This window comes from Hibiscus syriacus, unplaced genomic scaffold (assembly GCF_006381635.1).
Source record: "Hibiscus syriacus cultivar Baekdansim isolate YM2019G1 unplaced genomic scaffold, ASM638163v2 tig00111273_pilon, whole genome shotgun sequence".
In the NCBI taxonomy this organism is placed as follows: domain Eukaryota; kingdom Viridiplantae; phylum Streptophyta; class Magnoliopsida; order Malvales; family Malvaceae; genus Hibiscus; species Hibiscus syriacus.
This window is the reverse complement of record NW_024063040.1, coordinates 1,192,640-1,209,659: the sequence shown is the minus strand read 5'-3', so window position 1 is coordinate 1,209,659 and position 17,020 is coordinate 1,192,640. Positions and strand designations below refer to the sequence as shown.

At 35.7% G+C, this 17,020-nt stretch overlaps 1 pseudogene; it reads right to left on the bottom strand.

Moving 5' to 3' along the window:
• Positions 1 to 14,360, bottom strand: part of LOC120157691 — a 40,446-nt pseudogene extending 26,086 nt beyond the window's left edge.
• Between the last annotated feature and the right edge of the window lie 2,660 nt (positions 14,361 to 17,020).

The following is a 17,020-nucleotide window of genomic DNA, read 5'->3' as shown; positions in this document are numbered from 1 at the left end:
GGATGAATCCGAATGGATCCAAGCTAGATTTGATCAATTGAACCTTATTGAGGAGAAAAGATTGAAAGCTATTTGCCATGGACAGATGTATCAGAAACGGATGATGAAGTCTCATGACAAGAAAGTACATCCAAGAGAATTCCAAGAGGGTGATCCAGTACTAAAAAAGATCTTGCTATACATAAAGATTTCCGTGGGAAATGGATGCCTAATTGGGAAGGGCCATACGTTGTAAAAAAAGCTTTTTCCGGAGGAGCGTTGATCTTGGAAGAAATGGATGGAAAAATTCTGAGAAATCTAATAAACTCGGATTCTGTCAAGAAATATTATGCTTGAAGAAAAAAAGAACAAAAAAAAAGCAAAAAAAAAAAGAGAAAGGAAAAAAAGAAAAAAGAAAAAAAAAGAAAAAAGGGGGTCAAGATGAAAACTCGCAAAGGGCATCTTGTAACCAAAGGAAGTATTTGAGTTGAAAACCTGAATGGGCGGCTCAAATTCATATTGATATTGGGCATCTGGCAATTGAACCCTCTTAAGATTTTGACAGTTTGGGAGAAACTTCACATCTACAAGCATTTTGACAACGTTTGAGATCTTCCAGACAAAAGCTTACATCATTACTCTAAATTGTGTCAATTTGATTAATTTAGAAATACTTATGCTAATAATTTGTTGAGTCATTTGAATTTTTATCATTCTTATGCTTGCCATAACTTTGAATACAATTCTATCTATTTATTAATAAATTCCAAGTTCAATTTATTTGAGATTCAATTTATTTATAAAATTCAATTTATTCTTTTATGGATTAACATAATTTTGAAATAAGTTAAAGATTTCTGAATATCACTTTATGTTAATACTTTTAAAGGCATGGAATACAAAATAAGCAAATTATCACCATCATAAAGCCATGAACAAGTCATTATCTGCACTCTGGTTATATAGGGTAACATTGGTTACAGTATTCCAAAAGTTGAAGATGATAAGTTTTACTGTCAACTAAACCGTTCCATGATTCGAAAAGAGTGGGATATATTGGAGCAGCAGAAGAGACAGTTTGTTGTAGCAATCATTGCAAGTAAATGCACCAACAAAAATCTTCAAGCCCATCACAATGATGTTTATTTCTTCCAGTAAGGTTGTTACGCTGGATACCACCAACAACAAGGTCGAGTCCGTTAAAACTACTCATCAATTGCTCCAACTGATCATCATTCAGTTCTTGCACATCTGTTTTCAAAAGTATGCAAAGACAGTAAAAGGCAACCTCTGCATCATTGATCCTAGAGAAAAGAGACAGGACATTGATACCACCATGGAACATGTCTCTATACAGATCCTTATGTATGGTTTTTAGGGAAACCTAGAAGCATTTCCACCTCATCAGGTTCAAGTGGAGTAACTTTATTCCTTCCAACCCATACCAGATTCCATTTTCAGCACTCATCAAGAACATACTTCTAGACACTCGAAGGTGGCTCATCGTCATAAGCTTCAAGAGCCTTACATATCCTTTCTGTCAATTTGGCACTTCCTGTACATGTTTGTAAACAGTTCAACTTTGTTCTTGGATCCCAGGAAGGCCATCATTTCTTTGTCAATGGAAAAATATCATGTATAGTGCGTGGAGAAAACAAGATAAGAGGAAATCTATTCTCAATTGGCAGATTATGAATATAGCCTATTTTCAGTGTAGTAGCATGAAAATGCTTCGAATCTACAAATTCTGGCTCTACATCGAATAAAGTACTATGATATTCCAGTCCAAACATTAATTGGAGCAAGATGAATGTGCTCATAGTAGAAATAAGAAGACCCAATAGCATCTTTGGAAGTGTTCTTTGAGTTATCTGATCTGGTTTAGTATGAACCCCAAAAACCAATCATTAGATTTGAAATATGAATGTGCTCATAGTAGAAATAAGAAGACCCAATAGCATCTTCTGGAAGTGTTCTTTGAGTTATCTGACCTGGTTCGGTAGGAACCACAGAACCAATCATTGGAATTAAAAGATGAACTGCATGATCGTCTTTATTAAGAAGCTTCTTTTCAAGCTTCTTCTGCTTATTTCTTTCCCAAAAATCATAGCCCAAGTTTCGCCTTTTCTTGTAATTGGGATCATTGCATAATGGCTTCCTATCTTTTACCAGAAGAATTGTGTCAGCAGCCTTAGCCATTTGAGCAGCACATATAAAATCTGTCAATTTTATAATTGATGAATCTGAACCACATCTCTTCATGGCTATTGAAGCCTCAGCCTCTGAGAATCCCATTTCTTTTCAAGTATAACAGTTTACTCTCCTCATCAGAATCAAAATTCAAGATTTTCTCGGTATTAAAAGAACTATCGATATCTGCGAAATCATTTTGAAAGATCACTTCATAATCAGATGAGTTGTTATCAGAATCAACATGTTGCATGAATGCAAGCTTTTCAAGAGCCTATACTATTGAGTTTTATTCTCAAGAGATTTTGTGACATTATATCTACATCTACATTTGTCAAAGATGATAGATTCTCTGGTTTGAAGAAGAAAGATTTATTGGGTTTCTACAACTGAAGAAATACTCAGTTCACCAATCTGAAATCAAATAACTTAACATTCATGCATCATATTTAGGCATTTGCAAAAATAGGTGCATTTTCATTCATTCTCATCCATGTTGAATTTTGACAGGAATTTCAAATATTTTAGCAAAGATTCAAATCCATCATTTGATGGATCAGCATTACCAGTTCGAGTTCATAATAAGAAGAACTCATCTGAAGAAGGAAGAAGAAGTTCATAATGAGAAGAACTTGTTCAACTTTTTGCTTAAATTCATCATTCAATGGATCAGCATTACCAGTTCGAGTTCATAATAAGAAGAACTCATCTGAAGAAGGAAGAAGAAGTTCATAATGAGAAGAATTTGTTCAACCTTTTGTTTAAATTCATCATTTGATGGATTAACATTGCCAGGTAGAGTTCATAATGAGAAGAACTCGTCATCTGAAGAAGAAGAAATTCATAATGAGAAGAATTTGTTCAACTTTTTGCTCAAATCCATCACTTGATGATCAGCTTTTCCAGAGAAGTTCATAATGAGAAGAACTCATCTGAAAAAGAAGACGTTCATAATTAGAAGAACTCATCTGAAGAAGAAGAAGTTCATAATGAGAAGAACTCATCTGAAGAAGAAGAAGTTCATAATGAGAAGAACTCATCTGAAGAAGAAGAAGTTCATAATGAGAAGAACTCATCTGAAGAAGAAGAAGTTCACAATGAGAAGAGCTTGTTCAACCTTTTGCATAATTCTATTACAGAAAGAGATAGATTAGCATCAACCTTTCCAGAGAAAGTTCATAATGAGAAGAACTCATCTGAAGAAGAAGAAGTTCACAATGAGAAGAGCTTATTCAACCTTTTGAATGACTCTATCACAGAAGGAAATAGGTCAACTTCATCCCCATCGGAAAGTTCATAATGAGAAGAACTCATCTGAAGAAAGAGAAGAATTTATTCAACATCTCCATCAAAATCAAGTGAAGCCAAATGGATAAAAAAATTATTATCTTTTCGTCTTTGCCATATTCTTGTTAACACAAGAATGAGCAAAGAGGGGCAGCTGAAGATACTAACTTTTTACCCATTTTTATTATTATTATAATTATTATTATTATAATTATTATTATTATAATATATATTATTATTATTATTAAAAAATAATAGTTACAGGCCCAATCAACTGGCCCAGACCAAACTAAAACCCTAAACATTTAGGGTTTCAGCTAGGGTTTCTAACCCTAGCGTCGCAGCCGCCTCTCCAGTTGCCAGAGACCGTTGCCGACGGTCAGTTGCCAGATGCTCGAACCCACTTTAGCCACGATGCCGCCGCCTCGCTGAAGACTCCAGAAGTTTTGCTGCTTCAACACCCGCCGCCCACGTTGCAAGCTCTAGGGGTGAGTCACCACATAGCTCGGTGACTCACCGAACTCTACCCTTAGGACCGGTCCGAGACAAGCGCCGATGATGGCTATAAAGCCATCACCCAACCTGTAAAGAAAACGACGACAACCATCAAAAACAGAGAAAAAAAAAACAGAAAGCAAATCACTAAAATAGCAAGGAAAGGAAGGAGAGAAACTTACCGTGGAAGCCACCGCCTTGATCGGAGTCACCACCGGCCTCTAGACGTCACCAAAAACCTTCAAAAACCGAAGGTATTTTCTTAGATTTGCTCCGATCGGGAGCTATTTAAAAGAAAAGACCACCGGAACCGTCATTAGGACGGTTCGATCTACTTTTTAGTGTAAAAAAAAAAATTTTCCGGCCACCGAAGAAAGGAAATGAGAGCTGGCCCTTCGGGCCAGTCGGTTTCGGGCTTTAAATAGCCCTTCCCAAACGACGTCGTTTCAGGGAGGGCTATTTGTGTAATTAACTAAGGGTTAAATCCCGTCCGCAGTCCCTTAACTTGTAATTCTTATATTTTAGTCACTAAATCAAATTTATAATCCTTTTAATTTGGTCTCTCAATTTTATTTATTTATATTTTAGCCCTTAACCGTAATTATAAATATTTTAGATAAAATACGTATTCAGTCCTTTAGTTTTAATAAATAATATTTTAATCTTGAGTATATATTTTTAATTTATTTTAATCTGATATTCGAATTTTATATAATTTTATTTTAGTCACCAAATTAATAAATAAGGAAAATGGCATGTTTAATCCCTATAATTTTAAATAATTAATTATGAATTAGGTATTTAATTTTAATTTTATTATAATTTAGTCACTAATTTTAAATATTTTCATTTATTTTACTGCTTTTAAATATATAGTTCTAATTGTATTTTTATTGTTTTAATTTTACTTATATATTATTTTTATTATTATTATATAGTCATATAAATATATATATAATAAATAATAATTTATATTTTTTACATAAATTATTTTTATCATATTTTAATGTTTATTTATTTATTTTTCAATATCGAAGAAAAGGGCAGTCTTAATATAACTGTATGTCCTATTCTGGTATTTTAAAATTAAATATTATAAAAAATTATAATTTAATTTTATTTAAATTATTATATTAATATTTATTAATATCGAAGAAAAGAGTTGTCTTAAGACACCTAGAAGTCTTTTTCTGATATTTCTAAATAAATAAATATTTTATTTATAAATATATATAAATTATTTTTTTTCATAATTATAATTTTGAAATAATAGGATTATAAATTAAATATATTTTGAATTTTTAAATTTCTAATAATAGAGACAATTTATAATTAAAAAGTACCAATTTTGGGCGTTGTAGGGGTGCTAATCCTTCCCTAAACGTAACCGACCACGAATCCCTTTTTATTATCAAAAAGAACGAATTTTTGGTTAAAACGCAGATCAGTTTATCTTTTAATTGATGTTTTATTAAAAACTCTTTTAAAAGATATTTTTTTAGGTATTCGACCTACCTGACTTAAAAGGCCGATGGCGACTCCCAAATTATTTTCAAAACCATTTATTCACATCATTTTTCCCGCCAAATAAATATTTCGTGCCCGGACGAAAACCAGTTACGACATCACTGAATTCCAACTTGACATCAACTCGTGTACTCTCCCCCACCTCTTCAGTTGATTTTGATTTTATGCTTTTCAACTGAATGCTCTTGATGTTATTTTCAACAACAATATCATGTTCCCCATGCACAAACTTCACATCTAGTTTTGGTAAGTTGAAACTAATCTGTCTCAGAAAACAAATAAAATAACAATGAATAGAACTTGCGACCAGTGCATTCAAAAAAACTTGAGCATTGTATTTCTTCAATAACTTGAGCACTGTATCTGTGCTGCATATTTTAATTCTGAGTTCTCAATATTCAAACAAGACAATATGACTCCATCAAACAAACACCTATCTTCTTCTTATGGTAGAGATTATCAATAAAACCCCATTTCATAGGAATTCTGTTAGGTATGGCTTATAAATATACCAGTAAAGAGGACAGGAGATGGAGCGGAGTGAGCGAAGCGAACATCAACTGTCCTTACAAAGAAAGTCTCGTTGTGGGGTTACGAATTATGTGGGTTGGGGGTGCGAGGGCGCAGCCCCCGCGGTACGATACATTGTTAATTTTGTAATTATGTACCAGGGTTTTCTATTATAAATAGAGATGTAACCTAGACCTAAAATATCATTGAATAAAAAAAAACTTCTAGCGCCGCCTAGGCACCGAGGACGTAAGCACATTGCCGAACCTCGTAAAATTCTCGTGTTCTTTTGTTTTCTTTACCCGTTTTCGTCAACAATTGGTATCAGATGTCAGGAGCAAAATTCGAAGTCGCGAAATTCGATGGTCAGGGTAACTTCGGATTATGGCAAACGAGGGTGAAGGATCTATTGGCGCAGCAAGGGATCTTGAAGGCTTTGCGATCTACAAAGCCGGCGTCGATGGATGAGGAAGATTGGGAAGAATTGCAGCAGCGAGCGGCAGGAACCATACGATTATGCTTGGCGGACGAGGTCATGTATCACGTCATGCATCTATCGTCTCCAGAAGAAATTTGGAGGAAGTTGGAAAGTCAGTTTATGTCCAAATCCTTAACGACAAAACTGTATCTGAAGCAGCGGCTGTATGGGCTGAAGATGCAGGACGATCATGATTTGGCGCAACACGTGAATGTCTTCAATCAAATCGTTTCTGATCTAGCTCGGCTTGATGTGAAAATTGGGGATGAAGACAGAGCGATGATTCTGTTGTGTTCGTTGCCTCCCTCTTATGAACACATGGTGACTACTCTTACATATGGGAAAGAGACTATCAATGTTGAGGAGATTACAGCAGCCTTGTTGGCTCACAACCAGCGGAAGCAGAATGTAGGGGAAAGCTCTCAAGCCGATAGCTTATATGTCAAGGGTAATCGAGATCGTGGACGGAAGCCAGAGAAGGCAGGGTCCGGGAAGCGGAATTCCAGATCCAAATCCAGGGATAAGAAGACGATTCACTGTTACAAGTGCAATGAGGCGGGACATATGAAGCGAGACTGTCCGAAGTTGAAAAAGCAGACTGATGAGAAGCGTGATGGCTCATCCAAGTCTGTGAACGTGGTCGAGGATGATAATTCTGATTGCAGTGAGGGTGATATGCTTTCTATTTCAACGACACAATTGACGGATGCTTGGATTCTTGATTCTGGATGTTCTTATCACATCACGCCAAATAGGGAATGGTTTTCGACATACAGGCCGGTTAATTCTGGTTCGGTTTATTTGGGTGATGATCGATGTTGCAATATTGTTGGTATTGGTGATGTCAGAATTAAGATGCACGATGGCTCCGTTCGGACGTTGAGTGGTGTTCGACATATCCCAGACTTGAAGAAGAATTTGATTTCCTTGGGCACTTTGCACAAGAATGGTTTTATCCCTAAGGCTGACGAGGATAGGGAAACCATTCGGATTGTTAAAGGAGCATTGACTGTGATGAAAGGAAAGATGACTGCAGGGAATATCTACAGATTGTTAGGCAGTACCGTTGCAGGTGGAGTTCACTCTGTTGAGTCCTGTGATGATACGACAAAATTGTGGCATATGCGCATTGCTCATCTTAGTGAACGTGGTATGGCAGAATTACACAAGAGAAACTTGTTGCATGGTGTCAAAAGCTGTAAGCTCGACTTTTGCAAGTATTGTGTTCTTGGTAAACAGACTAAAGTCCGTTTCAAGACTGCGAAGCACACAACTCAAGGGATTCTTGATTATGTGCATTCTGATGTATGGGGGCCTTCCACGACATCGTCTTTGGGTGGATCTAGGTACTATGTTACTTTTATTGATGATTTTTCACGGAAAGTTTGGGTGTATTTTTTGAAACAGAAATCTGAAGTTTTTGAGAAGTTCAAGCTGTGGAAAGCTGAGGTAGAAAACCAAACAGGACGAAAAATCAAGTGTTTGCGGTCTGACAATGGTACGGAGTACACAGATTCACAGTTCCTACAATTCTGTAAGGAGCATGGGATTCAGATGTATTTTACAGTGCTCAAGACACCACAACAGAATGGTGTTGCGGAACGAATGAACAGGTCGTTGAATGAAAGAGCCAGATGTTTACGGTTGAATGCGGGGCTTCCCAAACACTTTTGGGCTGAGGCTATTAACATGGCGTGTTACCTTATCAACAGATCGCCAAGGGCATCGCTGGCTGGGAAAGTTGCAGAAGAGGTATGGACTGGTCATGATGTTAGTTTTGATAACTTACGGATTTTTGGTTGTCCTGCTTATGTGCATGTACCTGCTGATGAGAGATCCAAACTTGATGCAAAATCGAAGGAGTGCATTTTTCTGGGTTACAAGAAAGGTGTCAAAGGATTCAAGTTCTGGGATCCAGTTGCGAAGAAAGTTGTGATTAGTAGAGATGTCGTTTTTGATGAACAATCCATGTTGCAGCAGAAGCAAGACACGACAGTGGTGGATTTCGAGCAGTTTCCAGTTGAGAAACCAGAAACTTCTCAACCGACTTCTGGTGGTTCCACTACGGATGATTTGTAGGATTATAGTCTCGCCAGAGACAGGGTGAGACGGACGAATATAAAGCCTCCGAACAGATTGGGTTTTGAAGACTTGGTATCTTTTGCACTTATTGTTAGCAGTGATGATCCGGTTACTTTTCATGATGCCGTTACTAGTCAGGAAAACGACAAGTGGATGGCAGCCATGGTTGAGGAGATGGAGTCTTTGAATCACAATCGCACATGGGAGTTAGTTCCCCTTCCTGAGGGTAAGAAGCCGATTGGTTGCAAATGGGTGTATAAGAAGAAACCAGTAGTAACAGAAAAAGAGGGGGAGAAGTTCAAGGCTCGTTTGGTAGCGAAGGGTTTTTCACAGCAGAAAGGAGTTGATTATGATGAAATCTTTCTCCTGTGGTCAGGCACACTTCAATCCGAGCAGTACTTGCATTGGTGGCTAGTTGGGATTTGCATTTAGAGCAGATGGATGTTAAAACTGCTTTTTTGCATGGTGATTTAGAGGAGCAGATCTACATGCGGCAACCTGAAGGTTTCACTCAACCTGGAAACGAGCATTTAGTTTGCAGATTGAAGAAATCTTTGTACGGGTTGAAACAGTCTCCGAGACAGTGGTATAAACGGTTTGACTCCTATATGATCAAGATTGGCTACAACCGATGTGAGTATGATTGTTGTGTCTATGTTAAGAGCCTTGATGATGGTTCTTTTATTTTTCTATTACTGTATGTTGATGATATGTTGATTGCTGCGAAGAACATGGATGATGTTATCGGTTTGAAAACTTTATTGAGTCAGGAATTTGATATGAAAGATTTAGGTGCTGCAAAGAAATTCTTGGAATGGAAATTTGCAGGGACAGAGACTCAAGGAAACTGCGGCTATCTCAACGGGGTTATGTTGAGAAAATGCTAGAAAGGTTTGCGATGAGCAGCGCGAAACCAGTTAGCACTCCATTGGCGAATCACTTTAAGCTCTCATCAGAACAGTGCCCCAAGACAGATAAGGAAGCTGAAGATATGGCAAAGGTTCCGTATTCTAATGCTGTTGGCTGCTTGATGTATGCGATGGTATGTACTCGTCCTGATTTAGCTCATGCTGTTAGTCAAGTTTGTAAGTACATGTCTAAACCTGGTAAGCAACATTGGGAAGCAGTCAAGTGGATCTTTCGGTACTTAAAGGGTACTGTGGGACATGGAATTGTTTTGGGAGTCAGCGGGATAATCCTTTGGTTGTAGGATATGTGGATCAGACTATGCAGGTGACTTGGATAATAGAAGATCTACGACAGGGTATGTCTTTACTCTTGGTGGAGGGCCTATTTGTTGGAAGTCTACTGTTCAATCTATTGTGGCTCTATCTACAACTGAAGGTGAGTACATGGCAGCGGCTGAAGCTGCAAAAGAAGCTTTATGGCTTACTGGTTTAGTGAAGGAGTTGGGTGTTCAACAAGGTGGAGTTCAGTTGCTTTGTGATAATCAAAGTGCTATTCACTTGGCTAAGAATCAGGTGTATCGTGCTAGAACTAAACATATTGATGTAAGGTTCCACAAGATCAGAGAGTTGGTTGCATCTGGAGAGGTTTTGTTTCAGAAGGTACATACTGATGAAAATGCCGCTGATATGTTCACTAAGCCAGTTACGACAGACAAGTTCAAGCATTGCTTGGACTTGTTGAATGTTTCGAGTTGTTAAAGAATCAAGGTAACCCAACCCACATTGAATTTTCCAAGAGGCAGGATATTCGCCAAGGTGGAGATTTGTTAGGTATGGCTCATAAATATACCAGTAAAGAGGACAGGAGATGGAGCGGAGTGAGCGAAGCGAACATCAACTGTCCTTACAAAGAAAGTCTCGTTGTGGGGTTACGAATTATGTGGGTTGGGGGTGCGAGGGCGCAGCCCCCGCGGTACGATACATGGTTAATTTTGTAATTATGTACCAGGGTTTTCTATTATAAATAGAGATGTAACCTAGACCTAAAATATCATTGAATAAAAAAAAACTTCTAGCGCCGCCTAGGCACCGAGGACGTAAGCACATTGCCGAACCTCGTAAAATTCTCGTGTTCTTTTGTTTTCTTTACCCGTTTTCGTCAACAAATTCTATTTAATTTCTTCCATTCTTAGTTTCCACATCACCTCTGCTAACATACAGCCTATTCTTAAGCTCATCAATAGTAAACCAGAGCAGTTATCTGAATCAGGTTGGAACTACATCTTTAATTGTCCAATCCAGTAGAACATTAAATAACAATTTTCATGATAGATAAGAAGGTAAAACAATTATGACCAAGGACCAATACCAATGTTTTTGCACTCTGATAATGAAGTTCTGTATTTAATAGCAACTTTAATTAGAAACTGGATTCCAGCCTAGAAGACAAAAAGATATAGCAAACTTGTCTCTATTGATGAGTAAAAGGACAAACCTTTTCCGGAAAAATAGAAGTATGCTTTGTCAATGCTAAAATTGCAGCTTGTTTCTTATCAGGCTTTTTAGTGGTTGAAGAATCAGTTGTTGACTCTTTAATTTTATCAATTTGAGAAGAATCATCTGGTGGTTTTTTAGTCTTGGAGAGCAGCTCCTCATTGAGGTTTACATTTATCTCTCCAAATTTAATGTCCACATTTCGGACAACAAGACCAGCTTCCCTGAATGCAAATTTAAAAAACATGAGCATTTTTAGCACATAAAGCAAAAGCCAAAACAAGAAATACACGTTTAAGTAGAGAGTATGTGTACGATACAGAAATGAAAGCCAAAGGAGCTTTATGCAAAAGCTAAAAATTACTATCCCTAACCAGCCAACGAAATTATGCCAAAGATTAATGAGCTGGAATTACGTGGCCTATGTAAAGAACAATTCAGAGAGGAAAGAAATACCTATCATGGTCAAATTCACAAGAGAACTTTTCACAACTAGAAGGAGCAGAAGGCTTTTCCTCACTGCCAGAGAGCAGCTGAACAGCTTGCACAGAAATGGGTAATATTTGTAATATAACAATCAGACTGGGTTTAGACCCAGGGTCTTTGGATATATCTAGTTTGATTCCATTAATTTCAACAGTTGCTTTAGGTGCCTGCATGATTTCAAGATAAAAATAACTTGAGAGTACACAAACTTCCAAATATAAAAAGACAACTTTAAAAAAATTGAAATATAAACTGGCACTGGATCTATGTGAAACTGAACCATTCAGAGAACCATGAACCTGAACTAGATGATACAGCTCGTTTTTATGAAAATAAGATAATAAATATGTCTATTAAAATCATGTTCCAACACCAATTTGCTGAATTTAGATCATTACTCATTGTGCCCCATCACACTCTTCCCAGCTCTCCTTATCTAACATTTATTCCAGTGAACAAACAGACACAACCATCTCATAAAAGAATTAAAAAGCTATATGCAGCAAATGAATCATATAAAATGGAACCGTTACATAAAGGAAAAAGAAAATGGTCAAAGACTGATTACCTTCAAAGCCAAATCTGTAATAGAAACTGACAAAAATCTTGCAATGTTACCTCCAGCCATCAACTTCTTTCCCTTTCCTGAAGAGCTTTTACGGGATTTAGCTTTCTTTGAGCTTTTACTTGGAGGCCTTAATACAATTTCTGGCTTACTTGTTAACAACTGTAGCTTTAAACTCTTAGAAACTCTGTCAGTCCCAAATTTAACCGAGGACTGACATAAACTGAGCTTAATTTCACCCACTGATATGGATTCAAGAGCACCCTGGAAATTATCCAAGCAAAGAAAAAATGATAAATGTTATGCACATAGGTTGCAAAACAGTATCTAGTGCACAAAGTAAGAAATGATACAAATTAGGGGGGGAAACATAACATCCAACTAGCCTTCGTGCTTTTTTCCTTGATACATTTACTAGACTAACTATAGTGGAGGAGGGTATTACGCACTTAAAGACAATATTTGTTCAAAGATAATTCTCAACCATTTGACATTGAACGTTCACACCCCTGACATTCCTAGTGCTCGAACTCAGGAATCTCAAGGAATAACAACAATTCCTTTACCGCTGAGGTCGTTTCAAAATGTACATTTATAATGGAATCATGAACGGTAGGCAATGAAAAAAAAAGCTAAATACCAAACCATAACTATACCATCCCACTCATCATTTAGCCCTACATATATATATATATATATACACTCAAAGAAATCCTACTTAAAAACTTAACTCTTTCCTGTGCCTCCTTGACATCCCATATAAGATTAATTTCCAAGGCAGAGAACTCCCCACCCGGAGCTAAAGTAAATAAATAAAAATAATAAAAGATTCGCGATGATCAGGTTCTCCATGGAAGAACACAATTAGATTTTACAGAGGTAAAAGGTGGACCTTCGCAAAGTCATATCTAGGACAAAGTACATCATATAAGTTGAAAGCAAACAAAGCAGATCATCATTCCAGTAATATGCCAAGTGGTGAAACCCATCATATAAGAGACAAATACCAAGAACTCCACCCGGAAGACACAACATGAAAGCAAACATCAATACAAAGGTCCGTATCATTCCTTAAGTGAAAATACTCCATATGATCAGTTCAACTAAAATCTATTCTCAGAAATTTATTGAGCTTAGATGGGAAAAAGAAGTGACATGACAGATAGGTGCAAGAAGAAACTGGGAAAAAATGAAGGCTTTTTCTGAAATAGGAGAAGTACTCTACTGGGAAGAATATGTAAGACACCAGTTTTAACAACAGAAGAAAGTGAGTTGTTCAACAATTAACTTACATTTAAGAGTCCTAATTTAACAGAATATTGAAGATGGAAACAATCAATTGAAATTCGAGAAAGACCTTTTTCAACTTCACCGCTATATCCTTCAAACAGTTCCACCCTCCAAGTCTGAATTCAATGGATACTCCGACTGTTTTGCTTAGAATCCAAAACAGCAACCTCAAAGCAAATCTGTAAGGTGAAATAAAATGTTTAACATAAATTTTAGCAATCTCGGTCATAGATGGGTCATCAATCATCACCTCAAAGTTCGAACATAATACAAACATTTTTTTTGGTATAATTCATGTCCGTTTTATGGTCCATGTTCGGATTCGGGGCAGTCCCTGCCAACAATGCTGTCTCTAAAGTTCAAACCTGGGGCTCGCCACCCAAAATTTATATTTGGTATAATATATACAATTAGACATTACTTCAGCATTTTTTAAGTATAGAGAAAAACAGTTTCCATATATAATTATGTCATTGGAATTATTTTGCACAAGAGAATAAATAAATCCCCAGTGCCTGTAACAAACTTGTGTCTAAATTTATTGGATATAAAACCGCTTTTATCACCACAATTTTAAACATCTGCAGTGTTTATACGTTACCAATAGATTAAGAAAGTTCTGAATAGGTTGTAATCACCCCCAGACTATTCAAGAAATAAAAAATAAACATCGTGAACAAACACTAAAGAACGATGGAAAGGTTCCCTTAAAAGGAATTCCAAACACAATAATAAAATCGACATGCATAAGTGAAAAGATGATTCAATTAAAATTTCAAATAATATAAAATAATAATAATCATATCGACATCTTAAAATTTCAAATTAAACACGAAAAGGAGAAAAATGGATGCACTTACATGAAGACTATCCACGATGTAACGGAAATCACCAAAAGTCCGAAGAGAAACCATAAAGCCCCCATTATTTTCCCAGTGACAAAACTTTACTTGCACGGAACCGTAAAAAATCCAATCGAATTATCCAATCCGAAAAAGAAGACGAAGCAAAGGCTAAGAATGAGAGCCTCTGAACATAATAACATGAAGTTGAAAAATAGATTAAAAGGGAGCAAGGAAAACCTACAGAATTTGTGCCTCTGAAAAAATATAAAGAGACCAAAGTGTTTTTATCTGAGGAAATGAAACTGAGTCTTCGAAGCGAAGCGATCGGAAGAGAGAGTCTCGACATGATAGATGATCCGATCCGAGTGGTGCTCAGTGATAGATGGAGGAGTGACTGTTATTCTTTTTGTTTCCGTTTTTTCTGGTATTGTAACGATGGGTTTGTATCAGATGGTGTGAGGGTGCAGGGGAAATGGTGTTTCATATGTCCAACAGTAAGAATTCCCAACTAGTTTCTACCTAAATCTTATTTTAAATATTATTTGATACAACAGTAGAAAAAATTATTTACAAAAACGATTTTAAAGTGATGAAAAATGTTAGATTTATTTATTTATTTTGATTCTTTTAAAATATTTTGAATATATTTTTCATATTCTTAACATAATTTATAAAATTATTTTGTATATAAAATAATAATATTTTAAAAATTAAATTTCAAACTAAAAATCATACATTTTTCTTTATTTTGTGATTCGTTTAATTAGTAAAGCCATAAATTTAATTTATATAATTCGATATATTTCAAAGATTTGTTCTCATATTAATTCAATTAAATATCATATAAGACACATTATCGAAATAAAAAAAAAATTTTGAACTTTAAAGATTAATGTTGTTGGAAAGAGCAATTATAATAAATTATTAATTTATCATTAAAACATTTTTAAAGGAAAGATAAAGCTTAGTTGAATCAATATTTCTGTAACACCCATGACCCGTACCCGACCCGGATATAAATCCGATGTGTCACATTGACTTTTCAAAACATACGAAATTAACGAATAAGAATAATTTATAAATCATAATTAAGATAAAAAGGTGTAATCGTTAACATATATAAGATAAACATGTCACATTCATGTTTACATAAAAACTTTGATGGTTTACAAAATACAAAATATATAAGTTTACAAAATCGATCAGAGCATTTCAAATTAAACGTATAATACATGCCAACAATTTACAACATGATCAAAAACATACATTTAATTTGTACTGATCTGATCTTCAGAAGTGTATGTTATCCTCACCCAAATCAATCTTCAGCTTTCTTCAAACCTACGCGTGAAAAAACACACGCTAAGTCGGTGACTTACTGAGGCCAAACTAATAGTGCTAACTTATTAACAGAAATCTTATTGTTTTATTCAAAATGTTTTGCAAAGAACTTCCTTTATTTACATATCAAAGATATATTATGAATAGTTAATCTTTGTAGGTCTTTGTTTCAAGTGCCCAATGTATACTACTGAGAACTCTAGGTATCTAAGTACTATGAGGTTATGCACTAATGTTGTCACCACGGCTCGTAATTTGCACCGAAGTGTCACATAATTGTTCCGAATGACCACATAGGTTTGCACCGAAGTGCCACATAGGATTGCACCGAAGTGCCACATATTTGTCCCGGAGGACCACATAATTGTCCCGAAGGACCACATAAATCCTTTACTCTTGGCATGCCAACTATACCTCTAATCCTCATACATATACTTTGGGTCATTAAACACATAATATTGTTCATTCAAAATGTTTATTATTCACATAGTTTCTTTCTCACAGAATTTGTTTACTTTCACTAATTCAAAGTTCACATTTTCATAACATATAATCATAAAACATAGTTTGCATAATGTAAATTGAATAAAACATTGAAATGTAACATAAAATAAATATAAAGTTTTCGATCGAAAACACGGAGGTTGGCTTATCGCAAGTCTTCCTCAATTCTATTACAAGAAAGAGAGGTTGCACTCACATTTGCCTCACTAAAGTCTAATCCAAATCCTTTCAAATCGATACTCAAAAATGCCAAGCTGACTGGAAGTCAATTACGTTCAATCACTACACGAAACAATCTAAAAATCAATATTGTTCTTTAACTCAATTATATAGAATCAAAATAACTTGGAATGCAAGAAATCTTACATTCCATTTCATGCTTGAAAGTATCGGTACTACCCTAATGATACTGATACCACCACTCAAGGGTATCGATACCTCCTCATGGTACCGATACCAAAATGACATTCGATGTTTCAAGGGTATCGATACCTCCTCAAGGTACCGATACCAATCTGACATTTGATGTTTTAAGGGTTCCTTCATGTATCGATATTACCCTTACAATATCAATACCACTATCAACATGTATCGATACAACCCCTACAAATACTCATATTTAACCCAAGAGGTATCGATACTGTTCATAAGGGTACCGATACTCGAAGCCTAGAATGGCCAATTTCATCCCGAAAATCACCTAAAAATCCTCCCAAAACTCTCATAAACACATACCTTAAGCCTTTGAACTCACCTTGATACTTCCACACCCATTAATATTCATTTACCACTCTTAATTATTCAAATTCTCATTTGAACACTTGAATCTTTAAATCATACCCAGATTTCAAACATGTTATTAATCAATTCTAACACTCTTAACCTTTTAGTTGGCCTATTGACAAGTCAAATATCCAATTAAAACTCCAAAAAACTACATTATATTAACAATTCATCTAAAAACTCATTTTACAAATTCATTTCTAAAACACTCATCTTGTTGTTTTAATGCTATATAAGCTTTCCTTAAGCTTAGCCA